This window comes from Helianthus annuus, chromosome 17 (genome assembly GCF_002127325.2).
Source record: "Helianthus annuus cultivar XRQ/B chromosome 17, HanXRQr2.0-SUNRISE, whole genome shotgun sequence".
Classification (NCBI taxonomy): Eukaryota; Viridiplantae; Streptophyta; class Magnoliopsida; order Asterales; family Asteraceae; genus Helianthus; species Helianthus annuus.
The window spans coordinates 87,117,544-87,126,605 of record NC_035449.2 but is presented as its reverse complement, the minus strand read 5'-3'; positions in this window follow the sequence as shown (position 1 = coordinate 87,126,605).

Here is a 9,062-nt window from a genome sequence, read left to right as displayed (position 1 = left end):
AGCTGACGAGATGCGTAAGCTATAACCTTGTCTCGTTGCATGAGAACACAGCCGAGACCAAGGTTGGAAGCATCACAGTAGACAATGAAATCATTGTTTCCGTCTGGCAATGTGAGAACAGGAGCATTGCAGAGCTTGCGCTTAAGGGTTTGAAAAGCAGACTCTTGTTCAGTTCCCCAAACAAAAGACTTGTCTTTATGGGTAAGAGCGGTAAGCGGCACAACGATCTTAGAGAATCCTTCGATGAATCGTCGATAATAACCCGCTAATCCAAGAAATGATCGGACTTCAGACGGGTTCTTAGGCGTAATCCAGCTTTTAACAACTTCAATGTTCGCGGGATCGACATGAATACCCTGACTATTCACGATGTGACCCAGAAACTAAACCTCCTCCAACCAGAATTCGACTTGGAGAACTTGGTGTAGAGTTGCCTCCCCTGGAGTAACTCGAGAACCAAACGTAGATGTTGCGCGTGTTCGGCTTTCGACTTGGAATAAATCAAGACATCGTCGATGAACACGATGATGAAACGGTCAAGATAGGGCTTACACACGCGATTCATCAGATCCATAAAAACCGCGGGTGCGTTGGTTAGACCAAAAGGCATAACAACGAACTCATAGTGGCCGTATCGGGTGCGAAAAGCGGTTTTGGGTATATCTTCCTCTTGTATGCGCAACTGATGATAGCCTGAACGTAGATCGATCTTCGAGAAACACTTGGCCCCTTGCAGCTGATCAAATAAGTCATCGATTCGAGGCAAAGGGTAACGGTTCTTGATGGTTAACTTATTCAATTCCCGATAGTCGATGCACATCCTGAACGACCCATCCTTCTTTTTGACGAAAAGGACTGGTGCGCCCCAAGGAGAGGTGCTCGGGCGAATAAAGCCTTTTTCAAGTAACTACTGGAGTTGGTTTGAGAGTTCCCTCATTTCGGATGGCGCGAGTCGATAAGGGGCTTTGGCAACAGGGTTAGCTCTAGGAATAAGGTCAATACGAAAGTCGATATCACGACTTGGCGGTAGTCCAGGAAGATCATCAGGGAATACATGGGGAAATTCACGGACCTCTGGGACGTCTTTGACTTCAACCTTCTTTTTCTTTTCCTTCTCCACTACTACAATGTTGGCCAAGAAAGCGCTGTATTCCTTGCGGAGATACTTGCTAGCTTGGACGCATGACATGAGCTTGAGACCTTTCGAAGCTGTTTCACCGTACACACATAAAAGATCACCATTCGCGAGCGAGAATCGAATCATCTTTTCAAAGCACACAACTTCAGCATGGTTTTCGCGAAGAAAGTCTATGCCTACTATGACGTCAAAACTTCCGAGTTGCATGGGAATAAGGTCGATTGGGAAGATGTGATTGTTGAGCTTGAGGGTACAATCACGAAGAACAGAGTTGACAGCGACGGTTCTTCCAGTAGCAACTTCGACTTCGAATGATGAGGGGAGATAAGAACGTTTACGACTAAGGAGCTTCTCGAATTCAAATGACACAAAGCAGTTATCGGCTCCAGTATCAAACAAACATGATGCATAAATACCATTAACAAGGAACGTACCATTAACCACGTTGTTGTCAGCCTGGGCTTGACGGGCGTTGATGTTAAAGGTTCTGGCACAGGCTGCTTGCTGTTGCTGCTGAGGCTGCTGTTGTTGCTGCTGCTGCTGGGGTTCTTGTTTCACAACCCTGTTCGGGCACATGTTTACAAAGTGGTTAGGATCACCACATGCAAAGCAGACTAGAGCATTGACCGCGGGTGCTTGAGCTGCATGTTGGCCTTGAGGGGCTAGAAGTAGAGCTTGATGAGCAGCGACTTGAACTGGGGCTTGACGGGGACCATAGCGACAATTCGCAGTGAAATGCCCGTAGAGGTTGCAGTGGGTGCAGAAACGACAGGCGATTCCCACCGGATGATGGTATGAGCTTGTCAGACAGAGCGGGTGGGGACCTGTGTAAGCGCGCTTAGCTGGCGGCGCATTGATCACTGGGGCTTGTCTAGGGGTGCAAACGAGCCGAGCGGCTCGCGAGCTACTCGAGATCGGCTCGAGAAAAAGCTCGAAACGAGCCGAGCCTTATCGAGCCCGAGCCAAGCTTGAGCCTCAAAACAAAGCTCGTTTGTTTATCGAGCCCGAGCTCGAGCCTCATATGTGAAGCTCGTTAGGCTCGTTGAGCCTTATCGAGCCTTAGTGTAAACGAGCCGAGTCAAGCCGAGCTTAATTAAACTTGTTTACAAGCCAATCTTGAACCTAAAAATAAGCTTATTTAGTAAACGAGCCCGAGCCCGAGCTTTACTTATCGAGCTCGCAAGCCTAAAAAGTCTATTATTTATTTTATTTTTATTTAATATACTAATTAATAGATAATAAACGAGCCGAGCCCGAGCCGAGCTCGATCTTAATAAAATACAAACGAGCCGAGCTCGAGCTTTGAAAACAAAGCTCGAATCGAGCCGAGCTCGAGCCCGAGCTCTCATAAGTTAATCGAGCTCGAGCTCGAGCCTGGCCGAGCTCGGGCTTGGCTCGGCTCGTTTGCACCCCTAGGCTTGTCGATGGTGAGACTACTGCTGAGCCTGTATGGCTTGTAGAGGGGCAGCAGTCGTTGTCACAGCACAGTTCTTGTTGCTGGAGTTGTTGTTGTACTTCTTCTTTCTTCTTGATGACTTGGAGGGTTGAGCAGTGGTGGTGTCGACGGTCGATGCGGTGGTGGCTTGGTGCAGAGACTTGGTATGCTTATCCCAAAAACCAGATTTTACCCGCTTGTCATTGATCTCAGCGGCAAGCAGGTAGGTTTCTTCAATCGACGATAGCTTGGCGGCATGAACGAAATCGGCAACACAATTGGGTAGAGCTCGAATATACTTCTTGATGGCCATGTCGGACGTCTTGACTTGATCGGGACAAATGATGCTGAGTTGTTTAAAACGTGCAGTCAAGGCAGCGTTATCTCCGTCCTTCTGCTTAATGTTCCAAAACTCGTCCTCCAGCTTTTGGCGTTCATGGGGAGGGCAGAATTCGTCCATCATGATGGCTTTCAGCTCCTTCCATGTCAACTCACAAGCTGCATCATTCCCGCGTTTGTTTCGTTCGGCCGTCCACCAGTCTAGAGCTCGGGACTGGAAGACGCCTGTAGCATTGAGGGTGCGGAGATTTTCTGGACAGCCGCTTTGGCGCAGAGTGACTTCGATAGAATCGAACCATTGAAACATAGTTGTTGGGCCATCTTCTCCGGTGAATTCCTTTGGTCCGCATGCCTTGAACTGTTTAAAGCTGAAACCAGTCTTGGTGGTATCTCTAGGAGCATCGATTCGCGATTCCTCAGACGATTTGCTGGCGTTTTCAAAGACATCGCTCACAGCTTTTGCCACACTCTTGGCAATGATAGTAGCGAGACGCCTGTCTCTCTTCTCTTGGCGAGTAAGTGGGGTTCGGTGTCCAGATGACGACATGGTCTGTAACAGACATCGTCGTATGTCTCAGACACAACAAATCGAATCTCACCTCACACGTCTACTACTTACTAAAGCTTAGAAACACGTCGAAACATGCATCACATAATTACTTAAACACAAATTCACAGATTCACATAATCGCAGAAGCACATAAGCACGTAGGCACGTAGAGCACAGAGACACCTAAGCACAGAAGCACATACGCATTTAATCGCAGAGGCAGTCAGAATACAGAAACCTATCATTCAAAGCTCGCGAGTCATTCGTATATAGCGATTGCGTATAGTATATCGAATAGTATCGCATAATCGTATAGCATATCGAGTATAGTATAGCGTACATCGTATCATAGTATTGTCTAGAATTTCAGCGACTTGTTAGCGTTTTGAGATAGGGTAGCAATACGAGTCGTGTGTGTTGATCGAAGTGATAGCAAAAATCGAGCGAACATCAAAATTAAACACATAAACAGGCAATTACACTTAAAACTCATAAGACAACGAGTCGTCAGAGTTGGCAGTTGCGGGCTCAGAATCGAAACACATAAAATCGAGGTAATGGATTGTCTGCGGCTACTAGACATTGACTACCCAAAGCGATTCAACTATTCACAATAGACTTGTCGTCACTTTTCGACTTTCGGGATCGTGTTTCTGCCTCAATTCTTGGGCATTCAACGCGTATTCCCAAGGTCATACTCGTGAGTTCAGGTCGTTGGAGTCCGTCGAGGCTTTAGTGAGATGAGTAAAAGTTGGAATAAGTTGCCAAGGTTCGGGTTTCACCCCTAGCTTAGCAATTTCTTCCTTGTTTTAGTAAATTTTGAGGAGATTATTCATCAAAATATGGATTTCACTCCTGATTTGGTATAATTCTCCTCGTTCGTTATCGAAAATAATGAGGAAATCATTGATAAATTGATAAAGTCAGCATTGATCAAACAATTTAGTCGAGAGTTTGCGGCTTTCACACCTAATCTCGACTAAATCGCTTGACTTTACTTGAAAATTCGAGTGCAGTGATAGCGAAGAATATCAGAATCTAGCACATAAGCTTGGTCTGTTGGTTCCTAACTATAGTCTAGGTCTCTAAGACAACGACCCGGACTAGGTCGTGTCTAGCCTAATTCCCTATAGTTATGGCTCTGATACCAATCTGTCACACCCCAACCAATGGCGGAATCATCGGGGCATGGCACTGAGCGAAACAGATTGTCCAGAAGTTTCCATAACAATTATCATCACTATTCAGTTTAAATAACTCTTAGCAAGGACGGAATTTTACGTTTGAATGGACGAATATGGGTTCCGATTTATGGAGGACTACGAGATGTTATCCTCCAGGAAGCCCATAGTTCCAAGTATTCTGTTCACCCGGGAGCTGATAAGATGTATCAGGATCTAAAGGCAAATTATTGGTGGATAGGCTTGAAAAAGTCTGTAGCCGCTTATGCAGCAAAATGCTTAACTTATGCACAAGTCAAGGCTGAGCATCAAAAGCCATCTGGCTTGCTACAACAGCCTGAACTTCCTGAATGGAAGTGGGAATGCGTAACTATGGATTTTATTACCAAATTACCCAGGACAAGGAAAGGAAATGACACAATATGGGTTATCGTTGATAGGCTGACTAAGTCAGCGCATTTCTTACCCATCAAGGAGACTTATAGCTCCGACATGTTAGCCCAGTTATACGTTGATAAGATTGTAGCCTTGCATGGCATACCTGTGTCTATTATCTCTGACAGGGATACTAGATACACGTCGCATTTCTGGAAGAGTTTCCAGCAATCTTTGGGCACACGTTTGAATTTTAGTACGGCTTACCATCCTCAGACAGACGGTGAGAGTGAGCGTACTATTCAGACGTTGGAAGACATGCTGCGTGCATGTGCTATCGATTTGGGTGGTAGTTGGGATAAGAACCTACCATTAATCGAATTCTCCTACAACAATAGCTACCATACCAGCATTAAGGCTGCGCCTTTCGAGGCATTATACGGTAGAAAGTGTAGATCGCCTGTTTGTTGGGCGGAAGTTGGAGATGTCCAATTGTCTGGACCAGAGATAGTTTTCAAAACGACGGACAAGATTGTCCAGATTCGAGACCGTCTCAAAGCTGACCGAGATAGGCAGAAGGGTTACGCGGATCCAAAGCGTAAAGATTTTCACTTCGAAGTAGGTGAAAAAGTGTTACTTAAAGTATCACCCTGGAAGGGGGTGATGCGTTTCGGTAAGAAAGGCAAACTAAGCCCGAGGTACATAGGACCTTTCGAGGTTATCGAACGGGTCGGGTCCGTTGCCTATAAGCTAAACTTACCAGAGGAGCTCAATGGAATTCACAATGTGTTCCACATCTCCAATCTAAAGAAGTGCTTCGCTGATGAATCATTGGTGATCCCACACACAGATGTGCATATAGATGAGAGCTTGAAATTTGTGGAGAAGCCTTTGTCGATTGAAGGTCGACAGGTAAAGAAGCTTCGAAGGAAGGATGTGCCTATAGTAAAGGTCAAGTGGGATGCCCGTAGAGGTCCCGAGTTCACGTGGGAGGTTGAATCCACGATGAAAGAAAAATACCCTTATTTGTTTGAGTAAATCTCGGGTCGAGATTTATTTTAAGGGGGTGAGGATGTAACACCTCGAAATTTTTTGTCCAATAATGTGCTAACACGTGTCATGAGTTTACACGTGGCATTAGATATTAAATAAAGGACTAAAGTTGACAAACCTTGAAAGTATGTAAATTCGAGGGTTATAAATGTCAAGTAAGGGTAAATACACTGTATAGTAACCCTAAACGATGCTCGTACCTCCAAATGGATAAATCATGGATCGTACGGAGCGAAACGCGGAAGATAGTGAGAGATTACAAGCTACAGGGGTTAACTGTGTCAACATGTTTAATTATACCTCTGAGTGACCCTTTGACAAACCCGAGGCTTTGTAACAGTAAAATACGCTCACTAGAATGTACGATATAAATTTCGCGAAGTTCCGTTTTAAAACGAGAAAGTTATGATCAAATTCTTATGAGAGGGGTTAAAAGCGTCAACAATAAAAGTTAAGGCTTTTCGGATAATAATTAAACTAACCGGGGACTTAATAGCGTGGGTAAAAGGCACGAGGCCCTTAACGGTAAATAATCGAGGGCCAAATCGCAAAGTTACCCCTTCAAAACCGAAAGGTTAGGTTATTAATTACCAAAGATTTGGTTAATGATTACAAAAGATTTAGAAATCTTGAAAATCAAGTCTAATGCGGGCCGCGTTAAGATTATGCATCAGTTGATGCGGGCCGCGAGCCACCTGCAAATACGCGTTCTGACTTAAGGATTCAGGCGGCCCGCGTACAAGTTGCCTGATCTCTCATGCGGGCCGCGTGAAAGTCCCAGATGCAGAAACTTTGGACAGATTCAATGATTTAGCTTGTGAACGAACTTGTAAGCATTAATTGAAGCATGGGCGCCCTCTACTTGCCCCCTAGCACCAAGGGCCACCTGCTGATCATCCATGACTCAATGTAGGGTGAGTTGTGATGATCCTAAGCCTCATTTTTCACTATAAAAGCCAATGCATTGTGCACAATTGAATCACACCTCAAAACCTGCCTTCTGATCATTCTTGGAGCTCTCAAGCATTCCTCTATCATTCTAAGTCATGCACCAAGCTTCTGTAAGTTGCCTAACCCTTTGTGGTTTCGTTTTTCCATTGTTTTGGCCTAAAAGTCAATCCGTCGTAACTAACGGTTGACTTTGCGATAAATCACGAATGGTCCAGTGGTTTGTCGAGTCAAAGATAGTTATATGATGGTAACCATGTGGGCATTAAACCCCTAAAAGGGCACCCTCTGATTCCCACTCTAACTAGATCAAATGTCGAGTCAAACGTGCTTAGAAAAAGTCAACAGAAATGTCATTTTTGCGATTTCTTGCATAATCTGTAATGTAGATGATATGTGACCTGTTTGAACACTCATAAAACATAATAATAAGTATATAAACTAGTCTAAGCTTGTTTGATCCGACCATTTTCTGTTTAGACCCGGTTCGGAGCCGAAAGTCGCAAAAGTTTGACTTTTGCATTGACTTCAGTTCTGACCCGTTAAAGTTTGATTTAGATATGCCTTAGGACTCTCTTAGGACCAGGTTACATGATGGTATAATCCTCTGTGACCGGTTCGTCGTTTGTCCGAGTCTTTTACACATTTCCGTTAAATGCTTAAAAGTTGACCGTAACGCCCTTTTTAATTTAAAACGAGAATTTCGGACACATGAAAGGATCATGACCTTGGTTACTGATTTCTAAGCATGTCCCTAAAATTTCATGTCAATCCGAGGTCCAGAATAGGAGTTATGCTAAATAGCGCAAATTGCGAAACTTTAGTAATTAAATAGCGCAATTAGCATAACGCCTATCTAAACCCGGATTTTGACACCAAACCTTTTACTCACTGTTGTAAAATAATATTTTTGGATTTTTAAAGATTTTTAATTATTTTTAACCTGCTCATAACCTGCGGTTATGGCAACGGTTCGGTAAATACTGAATATGCCCTTTTCGGCCATAACTTGAGTTCTACAAGGTCTTTTGACCCGATTCCAGTTGCTACTGATTTTAAATAATAAATAAAGTATTTTAGACTTTATAAACTGTTCGGGAAACTCAAATTCCCTGTAGAACTCTAAAACCTCTTTTATAATCTTTAAAAAGACCAAAATACCCCTACGGGGCATAATATGAACTTAAACTCGTTACGGGCATTACGGAAGGTATCCTACTGATACCACAACCTCTTTAAGGCATATTGACTTAGGAAATCAGTGTAGGACTCTTACGGTTACCCGTTACGCCTTTTGCGCGCACGGTTCGGCTTATGTAACTAGTTTACATAAATTAGCCGAAACGGGTCAAACCATATTGTTTTGACCCCAAAATCCAGAGTATGATTATTATACCCATATAAAACAAGTCTTCAAACTTGTTGGGTCAAAATCACACTCCATTCACGGTTTTCGCCTTTCACGCGATTAAACCGTAACTATCCTTCGAAACTGACCGGTCTAGGCTACGGCTAAATTAAAGACCCGTTAGGATTCTAATAGGTTAATTTAAACCTTCGTTCCAGATTAGGGGACCAGTAAAAGCTATCTGCAATTTATTTCAAATTAAGGAATTATACTTGCAAAGGTAAATACTTTTAACTTATTTCCGTTATACGGGCTTGGGTTACGGTATTTAAAATACCGCTTGGTCGGGCAATTGACCCCAAATCATTAGTAGTTGGGTATTATCAATGTGACCCGTTTAAAAACTTGTTTTGTTGGCTTCACGCCTTTGGGGGCTTAATGACCATGTCCCGGATATCCTTGGCAGCATTTACGAATGGCCACGACCTTGACATCCCGGTGTAGGCGTACACCCGGCATTATGTCTATGACTATAAAAGTGTAGCCGTTGGTTACCCGCCACGGTTTTATACTATGTGGTGTGTCTATTAAACTTTAACCCGATACGACTCGGCCGACCGAACGCATAGTAACATGTAATTCTTTACAAGATTTGATTATAAATTATCCTAAGTTATAAAGAGTTTGTGCCTTGA